We start from the raw sequence: 16,427 nt of genomic DNA on the forward strand, positions 1-16,427 counted from the left end.
AAAGAGAACGATTACAGCGCCACTGTTGTGAAGGGCAGATAACTCTAATTTCCGTTACAAAGAGCATTATGTTTGGAATTAAGAAGCTTTGTCACAGGGCTGGGCGGGCCAGAGGGGTTTGTGCGTGCGTGTACACGTGTGTTTCTATCAAGGGGAATTTTGCTCAGCCCCTCAAACATCTACATACATACGTAGAGAGTATTTGCTGCGTAAAACACGAGAACATAATTTTTTCGGGAACACTTATTTAAAAAAAACAACCTTACCAGCCTTCAAGACACATTTCGAATTGTACTAAAAAAATATCTATTGCACGTTTCTTAAAATATATGAAATATGCGGGATTTCCAACTGTCCGTGACTGCCAAACAAAACAAATCAATACGAGAAAAGTAAATGTCAGATTTCGGAAGCCCAGGTTTCATGTCTACATTTTATTAGCTTTTCTATATATGTAAACGATCTTCGTGCATCGATAATAGTTTTAGCAGTATTTGATATTACGAGCAGCGGAATTAATAAACAGCGGAAAACGACCACAATGGCCATAAAACTACAGCATTTGGTGTCATTCGTGACCAACTCGTGTTATTCCGGGACAAGCCGAATAGCGATCTTCTTGCAGGTTACGGAAAGGGGCGAGTGATAACGAATGCATTTGGTGTTTGAGGTCCAACATTACATGCTGTTACGTGTATTTTCTCACAACTATCATATCTTTGGAATCCCCGAACTTCCGAATCATACATACGGATATGTTGTATCGTGGTCTCAAATATTTTTAAAGTATGCCCCTGGCGATAGTACTCCTCTTTTTTCTAAGGTTTACGCTAATCTCCATTTGTGCTTTCTTTCAACGTAAAGAGAGGTCAAAGAGAGCCTTTCCTATACTAAAATTACATATACCCAGAAAGCCTAAATACTTACAACTATGTAAAACTTTCATAGATTACCGCTAATAGTACCAATGTATTTCTTGACGATAATCTACCTCCTTTTCTAAAAACTACGGGGGCACGGGTGGCCCAGTCGTCTAAGGCGCCGCGATTCGCTGTGCAGAGTTGTGTCCCTTGGGCACGCCAGAAACCTATGATTGTGGGTTCGAATCCCGGTTCGCCCCGATTATGTTTCTAAGTTTGTCAGCACCATACCCGTGCTCGTGGGTTTCACAGAAGTGGGAAACTGAGACCTGCATCACTTTGGGCTTTCCTCCCACAGCTGACACGCCGTGATATAACTGGAATACTGTTAAAAGCGGCGTTAAACCCAACTCACTCACTCACTCTAAAAACTACTATGTTGGACTTATCTTGATATACCGTTAAACCCAACTCAGCTGTATGCATTTCTCATAGCACGGTTGTAAGAATCAAATGAAACGGACATAAAATATTTCCAAAAATCCATCACAATTATACGTATTATTTTCTAATACGTTTTCTCCACTCAGCTTCAGAGTGAGTGAGTGTGGGTTTTCGCCGCTTTTAGCAATATTCCAGCAATATCACGGCGGGGGACACACACATTGTACCAAAGTCGGAAATCGAACCCGGGTCTTCGACCTGGCGAGCAAACGCTTTATCCACCAGGCTATCCCATCGACCCTGACGTCAAGAGAACGTTGGTTGGTTGTTTTACGCCGCACAATATTCCAGCTATATGACGGCGGTCTGTAAATAGTCGAGTCTGGACCAGACAATCCAGTGATTAATATCATGAGCATCGATCCGCCCAATTGGGATCGATGACATGCATCAACCAAGTCAGCGAGCCTGACCACCCGATCCCGTTAGTCGCCTTTTACGACAAGCATAGTCGCCTTTTACGGCAAGCATGGGTTGCTGAAGACCTATTCTACCCCGGAATCTTCACGGGTCCAAGAGAACGTGGGGGTATTGTTATTATATAGGTGTTTTAATGGTAGGTGTGTTGTTCACATTATGGGGACTCCGGGTTGAAACAGGTCCCCAGCAACCTATGCTGGTCGTGAGATGTGGTCATCCGATGACGTGGGAGGTTGCTCATAATATCAGTCACTGGTCGATCTGCTTCAGACTAATTGCCTGGTCATACCAATATTGCGGTGTTTTATCTATAATTAAATATTCCTTGTTAGATCTTTAAACACCCATTAACGCGAGATGGTATTAAACAGATACTTCCTTTATTCCAAAGTTGGTTTTGTCGAAATGTCTATTACAATTGGGGGGGGCGGTCGGGTAGCCTAGTGGTTAGAGCGTTCGATCGTCACGCCAAAGACCCGGGTTCGATTCCCGACATGGGTACAATGTGTGAAGCCCATTTCTGGTGTCCCCCGCCGTGATATTGCTGGAATATTGCTAAAAGCGGCGTAAAACCATACTCACTCACTCACTCACTATTACAATTGGATTGTTTTTTCATTCGAATTATCCAAATCAGGAATTGTTTCTCCCGAATTCCATACTTTGCTGTATCATTTTATGTATATTTGTATGTGATGAGTATATGGCCCATAACGATGTCTCAATGGACACTGTACATACCGAACAATGGACCCTGTACATACAGAACAATGGACACTGTACATACCGAACAATAGACACTGTACATACCGAACAATGGACACTGTACATACCGAACAATGGACACTGTAATACCGAACAATGGACACTATACATACCGAACAATGGACACTATACATACCGAACAATGGACACTGTACATACCGGACAATGGACACTGTACATACCGAACAATGGACACTGTACATACCGAACAATGGACACTATACATACCGAACAATGGACACTGTAATACCGAACAATGGACACTGTACATACCGGACAATGGACACTGTACATACCGAACAATGGACACTGTAATACCGAACAATGGACACTATACATACCGAATGTAAATGAAATGTATGTTTGCTCCCAAACAACAATAAAATGTCAATTTTTGAAAATAAATTAGAAATTCACACACACACACACACACACACACACACACACACACACACATCCACCCCACCCCCACCCCCCACACACACAAAAGAAAAACAACAAAACAAACAAACACAAAAACCACAAACAAACAAACAAAAACAAAAACAAAACCAAAACAACAAAACCAACCTTTTCTCCCATCTTGGGCCAGACTTGTCTGTGGTTTACGGATTTTGATTGTGAAAAGGTCGGTCGGTAGGTCGAAAATAATAAAATAAACTGCATTGTACAAGATTCTTTTAATCATCTCAAATTTTGATTTGGATCGGTAGGTGAATAAAAAAAAAATTGACCTGATTTTAATCTTGATCTAATATCAGACTTGGAATGATGATTTATCGTTGAAAGAAAATCTGTTTTAGTCATATAAACCATATAACCCCCTTGGATTATTGTTGTTGTCAAAGAATTACCTTCGTTGGTTTAAAAAAAACCTTGCAATTTTGATTTTCCTTTCCTCCGAGGTTTCAGTTTTAAGGTCCGTTAACCAAGCAAAACTGTAAGGCCTTGATACAGTGAGTGAGTGGGGTTTAACGCCGCTTTTAACAGCATTCCAGTTATATCGCGGGGTGTCAGCTTAAGGTGGGAGGAAAGCCCGAAGTGATGCAGTTCGCAGACGTTTACCACTTCGGTGAAACCCACGAGCATGGATATGGTGCTGACTAGAAAAGCCTAGAAACATAATCGGGGCGAATCGGGATTCGAGCCTACAATCATAGGTTTCTGACGTGGCCAAGGGACGCAACTCTGCACAGCGAATCGCGGCGCCTTAGACGACTGGGCCACCCACGCCCCTTTGATACAGTGAGTGAGTATGGTTTTACGCAGCTTTTAGTAATATTCCAGCAATATCACGGCGGGGGACACCAGAAATGGGCTTCACACATTGTACCCATGTCGGGAATCGAACCCGGGTCTTCGGCGTGGCGAGCGAACGCTTTAACCACTAGGCTACCAGACCGCCCCCCTTTGATACAGACATATATGCCTTCGATACCATTTACAGCGAAAGATCGTGGCTGTGACATACGGACAATCATTTTGGACAATACATAATAAAACTTTCACGTGATAAAGGAGGTGAGATTTTGCGCATATTATTTTGTACCAGTTGTAATCATCCGTACCCTATTATATGAACATGTTTGTTTGTTTGTTTGTTGTTTAACGCCGCACTCAGCAATATTCCAGCAATATGACGGCGGTCTGTAAAAAAATCGAGTCTGGACCAGACAACCCAGTGATTGACGTTTTGAGCATCGATCCACGCAATTGGGATCGATGACATGCATCAACCAAGTCAGCGAGCCTGACAACCCGTTCCCGCTGGTCGCCTCTTACGACAAGCACAGTCGCCTTTTACGACAAGCACAGTCACCTTTTACGGCAAGCATAGTCGCGTTTTACGGCAAGCATGGGTTGCTGAAGACCTGTTCTACCCCGGATCTTCACGGGTCTATATGTACATGTAAAGCTTTTAACTCGATATGGATTACAAAGAGAAAATAAATCGCAGCAAAGCAGTTCACAAATTGCTGAAATCGCCTTTGCGTGATCCAGGCGCGTTAACAGCATGCGATTAATGCATAAGCTGGTTACGTGCCTGAAACAATTAATACCCGAGCGACGCACTTGATGACACTCAATGAACACCCTTAAGTTATAGTTTGACCCGAGCATGTTCTCTGTATAATTCCTCTGGTTACCATATTGAAATTAACAAGCGCCCATTTCTCATTAAAACCACGATACGTTGTGTTATCGTTAACCAGGAACGCTGCCTATTTCTAACTGATTTGCACACAAGCAGTGTTCTATGCTGAAACTCCATACTAAGCGCACCGGGAGCTCTAATAGCAAGGAAATGAGCGCTCATTTATCACTTGTTTTTTTCAATATTGATATCTGATAAAAACCGAGATCAACTGCTGCGATAAGCGAAACAATGTTCACCTTGACATTGATTAATATTTCTTTAGTTTTTTTGTTTGTTTTTTTATGCCTGACCAAATTGGCGAGTTTCGGATTTCTGCAAACATGGGGCGCGGGTTCCAGAGCGCTGCTATAGCAACCACGGGGCGCGCGCTCCTCTGTGACGTCACGCCATTGTTGACACCCGAACGGAGAATGGTATGTATAAGCGACGGCAGAGGAAGGATGAGAGGAAGTTTCAAGGCGTGATGTTGTGAACTTCGAGTCACCATGTGGAATAGAATTAGCGGTTCCACCGCCGTCACGGAGAAGCCAACCATCTATCCAGAATGGTAAGATGATAATTATGTTATCAATGTGTGGCATCGTAATTTTTTTATTTCTTCAGATCCTGACAATCGACATGTCATGTCTGACAGAAAGTATTCCTTGTGAGGAAAATAGTTATTGATTGATAGATAATAGTTGTGCTTCTTTTCATATAATGTAATGATAACATTATAATCATGTTCATATTCGATAATAATGATAATGATAATAATAATAATTAATAATAATTAATAATAATAATAATAATAATAATAATAAAAATAAAAAATAAATAAAATAAATAAAAAAATAAATAATAAAAATAAAAATAAGTGGATTATAGAAAAAAAAGGAAGGATAGACGACGGACAGACGACGAACGTACGGAGGATAGACAGAAAAACAGAAGAACGAATCAATCAATAAATCATTCATTCACTTATTACACTTGTAAGAATGGAAAAAAAATGTATTGATTACTATCAAGAGTTAGCCAATGTAAATACAAAATGATATCTACGGCTACATGACCGCCATATAGCTGGAACATTGTTGAGTGCGGCGTTAAAGAACAAACAAACAAATCTAACGTTTCAATAGTACCCCAACAACGTTCAAGAGTACGCATAGTACTTACACATGTATTTTTAAGAAGGCTTAACTTAAAATTCTTTTTTTTTCTTCTTTTCAAAGTCTCTGTTGACTGTATGGAATTAAGATGGATTTAAATAGGATTTCTCAATATTTATTATCTTATGCATAAGAATAAATAAAATATCGTTTCAAAATTTCCACTCAGGTTCTGCATTGCATTGTTTGTGTTTTTTTCACATGTTTTTTTTGTGAACTTTGGTATCCTTTCATTCCTAATATGAGCTGTACAACATTAAGAGCCGACTACCTGGATCGGGTGGACGCGGTTATTTCCAGACCGTCGTCTTAGACCCAGAGTAGTGATGCGTTAAACAACGAACGACCAAACTTTAAAGGGAAAGAAATGAGGTGTGGCCATCCTTTTGTCCCTTATCCAAATTAAATTTCCTTTGGCAAATTGTTGTTGCTGTTTGCCAGGATACAATATTGATTGATCTGTAGAGTTTGTTGGGCCCATCATCAAATTATTATTAATTTTCTGTTATCAATAAATTCACATACTGTTAGTTTTGCCCTTCACAAAAACGGATTTTGTGTTTGTCAAGGGGGCGTTTCAAAAGTTAAAGTCGGAAGAAATTCTTCATTCGGTGTTGGTGCAGTGCGCGTGGGTATGTGCAGTGGTGTCGTGAGTTAGTGTTTCTCGAGAGTAGGGAGGGAGTCAAACAAGTCTTTTCAACTGTTCAGAGGATTTACGTCGGAAAAGTGTCTTAATCTAAATAAACCTTTTGAACTGCCCCCTGACATTGCATTAGTTCATCAAATCACTACGTACAGCCAATATGAGACTTAATAAATACTTTGTCCGTATGAAATCTCGCTTTATTCATATAATGATCGCTAAGTGTATTGTGCGACTATTCTACAGGCGCTTTGATCCGCCCTAGTGCTGTAGATTAATCACGGGCGTCACACGTTGTTATGCCAAACCAAACGCGACTAGGGTTGAATGGTTTAGCGAAATCCGAACAGAGACAGGTATACCCTTTAAGACTCACTTCAGACTTCAAAGGGTTTGGGCAGTCAAAAAGAAAAATATGTTCTAATTACTTTTGAATTGTTGCTTATGCACTCAGCGTAGAGCGGGCCATTTGGAAGAGCACATTGATCTGCGACTGACAGATTAAGTATACAGTCCAAGATATTGATATAAAGTGCAAGATCTTGATATAAAGTGCAAAATATTGATATCAAGTGCAGGATATTGATATAAAGTGCAATATTTTGATATCAAGTGCAGGATATTGATATAAAGTGCAATATTTTGATAAAAAGTGCAGGATCTTGATATGAAATGCGGGGTATTGATATAAACGTCAAATTGTTCATAGAAAGTGCAATATATTGATATAAAGTGCAAGATCTTGATATAAAGTGCAAACTATTGATATGAAATGCAGGGTATGTATACCAAGGGCAATATATATATAAATAAGTGCAATAAATTGATATTAAGTGTCATATATTGATATAAACTGCAATAAATTGGTGTCAATGGCAATATATTGATATTAAGGGCAATATCTTGATATAAAGTGCAATATATTGATATAAAGTGCAACATATTGATATAAAGTGCAATATATTGATATAAACTGCAATACATTGATGTCAATGGCAACATAGTGATATAAAGTGCAACATATTGATATAAAGTGCAATATATTGATATAAATTGCAATAAAGTGATGTCAAGGGCAATATATTGATATAAAGTGCAACATATTGATATAAAGTGCAATATATTTATATAAACTGCAATAAATTCATGTCAATGGCAATATATTGATATGGAGTGCAATATATGAGGGTGCACATCACTGGATTAGGTCATAGGTTGTTATGTTGTTCACATCGCTGCTAGCGGTTGTAGATATTTATCATTTTACATTTTGCAATCGTTGTTTGGTTATTGTTTAACGCAGAACTCAGCAATGTTGTGGTCTGTAAATAAACAAATCTGGGCCAGACAATCCAATGACTGACAGGAACAACATCCCACGCCGCCGAGGAACAAGGGTCACCAATCTCATTAAAATCAGATCTTAGTTCTCGCTGAAGCTTTGTTTTGCGGCAGCGAGAACTTAGATCTGATTTTAATGAGACTGGACAGTCACGAGTCTATCAACCAAGTCAGCGAACCCAACCTTCCGATCCATTCTGACGCCTCTTGCTAGCACATCAAACTGACAGGCAGTGACGAGGGTGAGTGAGTGAGTTGGGTTTAACGCCGCTTGTAACAGTATTCCAGTTATATCACGTCGTGGCAGCTTAATGTGGGAGGAAAGCCCGAAGTGATGCAGGTCTCAGATATATACCACTGCGGTGAAACCTACGAGTATGGGTATGGTGCTGACAAACCTAGAAACATAATCGGGGCGAACCGGGATTCAAACCCACAATTGGGATTCCAACTGCCGTAATGTAACTGACACAGAGTTCATATGGACTTTAAACATACCTCATTCATTTCTAAAAGTCAAACCAAATCATGTAATAGGACTATATGAAATAATAAATCGATATTGTATTGCAACAGCAAAGCAACTTCTATATGCTCAGGTATTGTTCGCCATATATGGATTTCCGTACGACACAGGGCATATTGCGGTGTAAAACTACATTCATTCATCATATGTCCATTTGTATGCAGCATGTCATCGATCCAAATTGCGACGATCAGTGCTCATGATATCAATCACTGGATTGTCTGATCCAGACTCGATTAATTTACAGACTGCCGTCATATAGCTGGAATTTTGCCGAGTGCGGCGTTAAACAACCAACCAACAAATATTTGTATACATCTGTATGACCGCCTGGTTCTATAGTCTCGAACTACAACAGGCTATCCAGCACGGAAAGATGTGAGAAATATCGTTATCTTCGAAACATTATTTACTCTAAGCGTTTTCGAAACACCGCCTTCTCATCCAATTGCTTGCGGTTACTAAAATAGCCTATGCACTTTTTGTTGGCACATGTGTGATACGGGTCGCTCTGGACGTGGTAACAAAGCTGAATGTTATCGGGGGAGCGTTGTTCGGGGGAACCGGCTCTCAGTCAATCTCTGGCGATAAGAACCTTCCTGTTGAAGTACAGTCCGACCGCCTTTCAGGGGACTCACACGCATTATGAGAGTGACTTTGGTTTCACGCCGCCTCATGTAATCTTCCCCCAATTTAAAGCGAGAGAGTGAGTGAGTTGGGTTTGACAGTTATATCACGGCGTGTCAGCCCGTAGTGATGCAGGTCTCAGACGTTTACCACTTCGGTGAAACCCATGTGCACGGGTATGGTGCTGACAAACCTAGAAACATAATCGGGGCGAACCGGGATTCGAACCCACAATCATAGGTTTCTGGCGTGCCCAAGGGACGCAACTCTGCACAGCGAATCGCGGCGCCGCTTAAAGCGGGTGACACCGAGAAGGGGTTTCATGCTTTTTACCAAAGTTTGGAACCCGGGGGCTAATGTGTAAAGAAAGTTTAACGGGGGTGGGTACGGTGATTGGTTCAGTGCCGGAGAAAATAGGTGGACGCGACTGAGTACATTTGAAGCCGTTTTACATACTGCAAAACACTGTCTCCGACAATAGTCTTCACACACTATATCAAAGCGCCCTCGATCTCGTCCTAGAAGTGCTGGTTAATTGTGTTCAGGTATAGTTGTTTGTTTGTTTGTTTGTTGTTTAACGCCGCACTCACCACAGTTCCAGCTACAGGCTTATGACGGTTATCATGAAACCCCGATCCCGTTAGTCGCCTCTCACGACAAGCATAGTCGTCTTTAACGGCAAGCATGGGTTGCTGAAGATCATTCTACCCCGGATCTTCACGGATATTTTGAACTAAGGTTAAGGTCGTGTGACGGAACCATTTCAGTAAACATGATCTATTGATCTGTGTAATCTGTCATTGTGTTAACACATGTTGACGATCCAACGTTTCTATACAGTTACCGTAGCTTCTTAAATAAACGCCCCTGGAACTTACAACCAACCACCAGAATAAATGATTAGGCGTGACAGTATAGTGTTGTTATACAGGATAATTTCTTTTCCAATAATAATCCTTAGTATTGATCCTTAATAAGTATTTACAATACAATGCTTAGATTTGCAAGGATCGTCCTATGTGCATCGTGTGTCACGTCAGTAACAGCTCAAGCGTTGACAGGGTTGCCATACTGCCTACAGATAGCTTTGCACGGAGGCCAGGGCCCACTTGCTCAAAGCAAACTTAGCGCTAAGTTGATCGTAACTCCCATACTCTAACCTCATGCCCTCCTATCTATTTGGACCCGTGAAGATCCGGGGTAGATTAGGTCTTCAGCAACCCATGCTTGCCGTAAAAGGTGACTATGCTTGTCGTAAAAAGGCGACTAACGGGATCGGGTGGTCAGGCTCGCTGACTTGGTTGATGCATGTCATCGTATCATAATTGCGTGGATCGATGCTCATGATATCAATCACTGGATTGTCTGGTCCAGACTCGATTTTGTACAGTCCGCCGTCCTATAGCTGGAATATTGCTGAGTGTGGCGTTTAAACAACAAACAAACAAACAAACATCAAATATTGTAACAATTTGGCGTTAAACCAAACTCACCCACTCATTCAACTCACCCGCTTTATGTCTTTCCTCCCTAATTAAGCCGATGTTGCTGAAAATATTAAAGGGGCACTGGCTCATTATGGATTAAATTTATCCCACGGTCCCATAGAAAAGGACCTTTATTCACAAAACTTCACAAAATTCTGAAATCCACAAAGAAATTATAGATAAAACTTCCACAATCGTGGGTTTCTGGTAGCCCAAGGGACGTAACTCTGCACAGCGAATTGCGGCGGCTCAGACAACTGGCCAGCCATTTTTTGGAAAAGATATATTTTTTTTCGACCACTGCTAATAAACACGATGTCTCGGTCAAATGATCGATGCCTGATTGTTAAACGTGCGGCACTCGAAACGACTCCTTGCATTAAACCCGACGTCGCTCAATCGCTTCGCTACTGTCTAACGAAGATAGATTTATAATTTATGATCTACAGGAAGTGAGGGGCGCGTTGCCTTTATTACGTAGCCCGCTTAAACGGAATGACGCATGTGACAGCATTCAGAAATCGTTTTATGTGATCTAATAAACTACCCAAGACCAATTGTTTTTTTCTTCTAATATTACGTTCTCGTGCTCAGCGAGCATGTGGCAATAAATCAGCTCTTTATAAACTATTATACTTGGTAATAACTTCTCTATTGAAAGTTCCCCCGTAGGTGGGAGTGCTTATTTGCTATGGCCTAACATAGTTATGATGCAAATGGAAAACCTTAAAGGCGGTGTTCGAGACGGTCAATAAAAGGCGAACCGTTGTTGATAAATGATTGTTGGTTCTGTGAGTAGTCACATAAATTATAAGCAACGCATTCGTGTCTTCACGGCTAATTTCGTTAAACGCTGCAAATGGAAAACCTTAAAGGCGGTGTTCGAGACGGTCAATAAAAGGCGAACCGTTGTTGATAAATGATTGTTGGTCCTGTGAGTAGTCACATAAATTATAAGCAACGCATTCGTGTCTTCTCGGCTAATTTCGTTAAACGCTGCAAATGGAAAACCTTAAAGGCGGTGTTCGAGACGGTCAATAAAAGGGAACCGTTGTTGATAAATGATTGTTGGTCCTGTGAGTAGTCACATAAATTATAAGCAACGCATTCGTGTCTTCTCGGCTAATTTCGTTGAACGCTGTAAACGGAAAACCTTAAAGGCGATGTACGAGGTTGACAATTAAGGGCGAATGTGCGTATTGTATCGCTGATAAATGGTTGTGGCAGTTGGTCCTGTGAATGGTGCAAAGGTCACGTAACCACGCTATAAGCAACGCATTCGGGTCTTCTCGGCATATTTCGTTTCCTCTACATTATACCGCCGGCAATTAATGATATTGAATGATTTTAGTGTGAACCGCATACCTGTACCTTCCCATCCGATGATAGTTCGTCACGTGAAATAGTGAAACTAGTTTAATAATGAAAAAGCTCCCTTGGGTATTTACGCGAGCTGTTTTTATACATTTGAGTTTTTCATGTAATGCATGCGTTTCTGTACGCAAGTTCTTTTTTTAATGTTTTTTTTTTGTGTGTGTGTGTGTGTTTTTTTGTGTTTTCTTTTTTTTTGGGGGGGGGGGGGGGGGGGATGGTGGCTTAGCTTATCTGTAGCTCTGAGGGCGGTCTGTAAATCTGTAAATCGTGTCTGGACCAGAGGATCCAGTGATTGACTTCATGAGCATCGATCAACGTAGTTGTGATTCAGTGACCTGAAATCAACTAAGTCATCGATGCTGACCACCCTATTCAGTCGCCTCTTGCAGCAAGGGGCGGTCGGGTAGCCTAGTGGTTAAAGCGTTCGCTCGTCAAGCCGAAGACCCGGGTTCGATTCCCGACATTGCTACAATGTGTGAAGCCCATTTCTGGTGTCCCCCCGCCGTGATATTGCTGGAATATTGCTAAAAGCGGCGTAAAACCATACTCCCTCCCTCATTCACTCTTGCAGCAACTCGGGTTGCCAGGGACATATAGTCCCCCCCCCCCCCCCCCCCCAACCACCACCCCCGGAATCGTGAAGGGGTGGTGCTTTTAAGAGGAAAACATTACAGGCTTCTAACTGTACTCTATCAACATTATATATCACAGCACCGATGTTCATACACCTTATTCCGCCATTCACCTGTCAATTAACCTGTAAATATCGACCGCCATCCAAATCCGCAGTGCTATTTACTTGGCGAACACTTCAATAATGTTATTGGATCTGACATAAGGGAAAATCTCATTAATATTTATGTCGCGTTTAGACATGGGGGTAAATACTCTTAAAATATTCCTGTCGCGTGTATTAACTTTTAATTTGGTTTGGGCGAGTTCAAATTCAACGTCGCATCGACAGTATCATGGCGCCACAGCGTCTGAGTTTGGGGTTACGGGGGATGGTGAAAGGTTCTGAGCCTGACTAGGATGAAATGTGTTGATGAAGCTGCAAATTATCCCCTTGATGGCACACAAATACAGTTACGCTGAAACTCATTATGCTATTTTCTTTCTTCCATACCGGTCTGTTAAGTATTGGCTGCCTTGTTCGATGCTCATGATATCAATCACTGGATCATCTGGCGAGGTGAGGTGAAATGGGGTTTAACGTCGCGGCCAAGATTATTGCACTTATATAGCACGGGCATGTATGTGGCTGCTTGTACTAGTCCGGACTGATGCCGATTTATAGTGCTAGCTCACTGAGATACCATGCCGCAGTTTAACATGAATACCCCACTCAGACACAGTATACTGACTCCGAGCCGACCAGTCCTTGTTTTAGCCCCTTAATGCCGAGCGCCAGACGGGGGTAACAACAAGTATAATCTTTTTGTATGACGCGGCCGGGGATTGAACCCAGGACCTTCCGCTCTCCGGGCGGAGGCTCTACCACAAGACCACGGATTATCTGGTAATGTCCATTATTTACAGACCGCTGTCATATAGCAGGGATATTGCCGAGTGTGGCGTTTAATAACAAAAAACAACAACAAGTGGATTATGACCTGGATTAAGGAAAGCTTTTTACACTTTTGTAAAAAAATACGAAAAAAGATAAAAACACGTGTGCAGTTTATTGGTCAAAACTAAAAAAATCACGGCTGATTCATCCCCTCCCTCAAAAAACAAAACCAAACGAAAACATACTCAAAAAAAGAGCAGCGACAAAAACAAACAACAACAAACGACTTAAAAAAACAAAATACGTGTATATTCCTGGAAAAATGGTTCCCTGTCAAAGTTAGAACAGAACAGCCAAGCTCCACCCCAGCGCCTGACACCATCCTTACTCTCCAAGTATTAAGAGGACTGCAGGACTGTGGCTGTGGGGAGCTTTAGACCCGAGCGTGCGTAGTAAGCTGGGCAACTGACTGTCTTTACGCATTAGTCAAGGGTTACCAGTTTAACGCCAAACCCAAGCGGGGTCGATGTATTTATGAGCGCAGGTATAAGAGGATTAAGGCCAATTTCGGTCAAACAAGTGAATTAAGTGCACGTGCATGTTCAAGGTATTTTATTTTCAGTCGCTTAATCTTAATTCAGTCACTATTTGTCTAGACGTTGGTTACACATTCGATCTTGAATGAAAAAACCTAACGAACAAATCTGCCGTAGAAATTAGCTCTCTACGTGAGTTGGCATGTTTTCAACCCGCAGTCACTGTTTAACCATATTCCAGCAATATCGCGGCGTGGGCACCGAAACGGGCTTCACACATTGTACCCATGTGGGGAATCAAACCCGGGTCTTCAGCGTGACGATTGACCGAACCGCCCCTTCTCTGGAAAATTTATTCACGTATATCGTCCTCCGTGTTTTCTAAAATATAATGTTCTATATAATTATGTAATGGTTAACTCGATAGTAATATATATGACCCGTGAAGATTCCGGGGTAGAATAGGTCTTCAGCAACCCATGCTTGCCGTAAAAGGTGACTATGCTTGTCGTAAGAGGCGACTAACGGGATCGGGTGGTCAGGCTCGCTGACGTGGTTGATGCATGTCATCGATCCCAATTGCGTGGATCGATGCTCATGATATTAATCACTGGATTGTCTGGTCCAGACTCGATCATTTACAGACTGCCGTCATATAGCTGCGGCGTTAAACAACAGACCAACCAACCAACGACAGCAAAATAATAATGGTAAATTAAACTATCAGTTGATAACATCGATAGTGTCATTAGACGTAGCAAATTGATATATGAAAATATCGTTAATCATTAAGTTAACCAGTCGTTTGTATCCAAAAAGGACATATGTGTATCTATATTGTAACAGACATTCCATTCCGACATGTTCGCACATTTATCACAAACAACATTCAAAGTTGGTTCACTCAAATCCTCAATATCAAGTGTAAGTACATACTGTAGTTGATAGAACACCTGCCTGAATAGCGGAAGGTCGGTCGTTCGATCCCCGGTCGCGTCATACCAAGAGAATGGTACTTGTTGTTACCCTGCCTGGCGCTGACTGCCTCGGCTCGGTGTCACTATACTGAATGGGGTATCATGCAAACGGCGATAGGTATCGCACTGGGCTAGCACTATGATTGAATGAGTATGGTTTTACGCTGCTTTAAGCAATATTCCAGCAATATCATGGCGGGGGACACCAGAAATGGGCTTCACACATTGCACCCATGTCGGGAATCGAACCCGGGTCTTGAATGAACGCTTTAACCACTGGGCTACTCGACCGCTCCTCTAGCACTATGAAGCCGGCATTAAGTATACAAGCAGATCAATAATCTGGAACGCGACGTTTAACCCCATTGATCTTATCTCATATTCTGATGAATAATTTTGAAAAAAGGTAGAGAGAATTTGGGAAAAGACATTTAGCAAATGTTTAGTTTGTGAGTGAGTGAGTGAGTGAGTATGGTTTTACGCCGCTTCTAGCAATATTCCAGCAATATCACGGCGGGGGACACCAGAAATGGGCTTCACACATTGTACCCATGTCGGGAATCGAACCCGGGTCTTCGGCGTGGCGAGCGAACGCTTTAACCACTAGGCTACCCGACCGCCCCGTTTAGTTTGTGAGAAGACACGAACTGCAATGCCTGATTTCGTCAAGTGTACTCATATATCTAGATGAAACAAACAGTCATATTGGCCAATCGATCCACACGTTCTTGCGACAGGATATTAGGACTTGGGGAACACCTCACGGGGACATTAAATTAAAATATGAAACTTTACAGTAAACACTCCATCTACACCTACCATTGATAAATCTTCCCGAATTAGGGGAGTTATCTGACAATAGAAGTCCAGTTTCCATCCTTGCCAATTAGGCTGGAATTTTGGAGTTATAGTTTTACTGGAGTGACGAACCTATGCAAATGCACGAAATGAAATGGACACCCGGTTCGTAAACTCCTGTGCAGATTTCGTTCGTTTGCAGGATTTGCAATGCATGTGTACCGCCAACTCAGCGTCAACAGATATTTTCTAAATCTTTTAATGTTTTTATTTTGTTGTTGAGTCGCTTGGAAATTATTGCACCAATACAGCGCGCGCGCGCGCGCGTGTGTGTGTGTGTGTGTGTGTGTGTGTGCCAGTCCTGATAACTATCCCACTACCCCATCATGCCGTCGCTTAATATGAACACCCCACTAAGACACAGTGTATTGACTCCGAGCCGACCAGTCCATTTTTAAACCACTGTATGCCGAGCGCAGGCAGGGTAATAACAAGTACCATCTTTTAACTATTTATAGTATAATGGATCGTGAAGCCCATTTCTGGTGTCCCCCGCCGTGATATTGCTGGACTATTGCTAAAAGCGGCGTAAAACCGTACTCACTCACTCACTCACTCACTCACTATAATGGGGCCGGGGATACAAACCGCCAACCTTACTCTCTTCGGGGTGCGCACTATCCATAACACCACCGAGGCGGTCAATCATCAGTAGTCAAACCAACATTCCTGACTTATCACAAAAGT

Source organism: Haliotis cracherodii, unplaced genomic scaffold (assembly GCF_022045235.1).
Source record: "Haliotis cracherodii isolate W230 unplaced genomic scaffold, xgHalCrac1.p SCAF_31, whole genome shotgun sequence".
NCBI classification, from domain to species: domain Eukaryota; kingdom Metazoa; phylum Mollusca; class Gastropoda; order Lepetellida; family Haliotidae; genus Haliotis; species Haliotis cracherodii.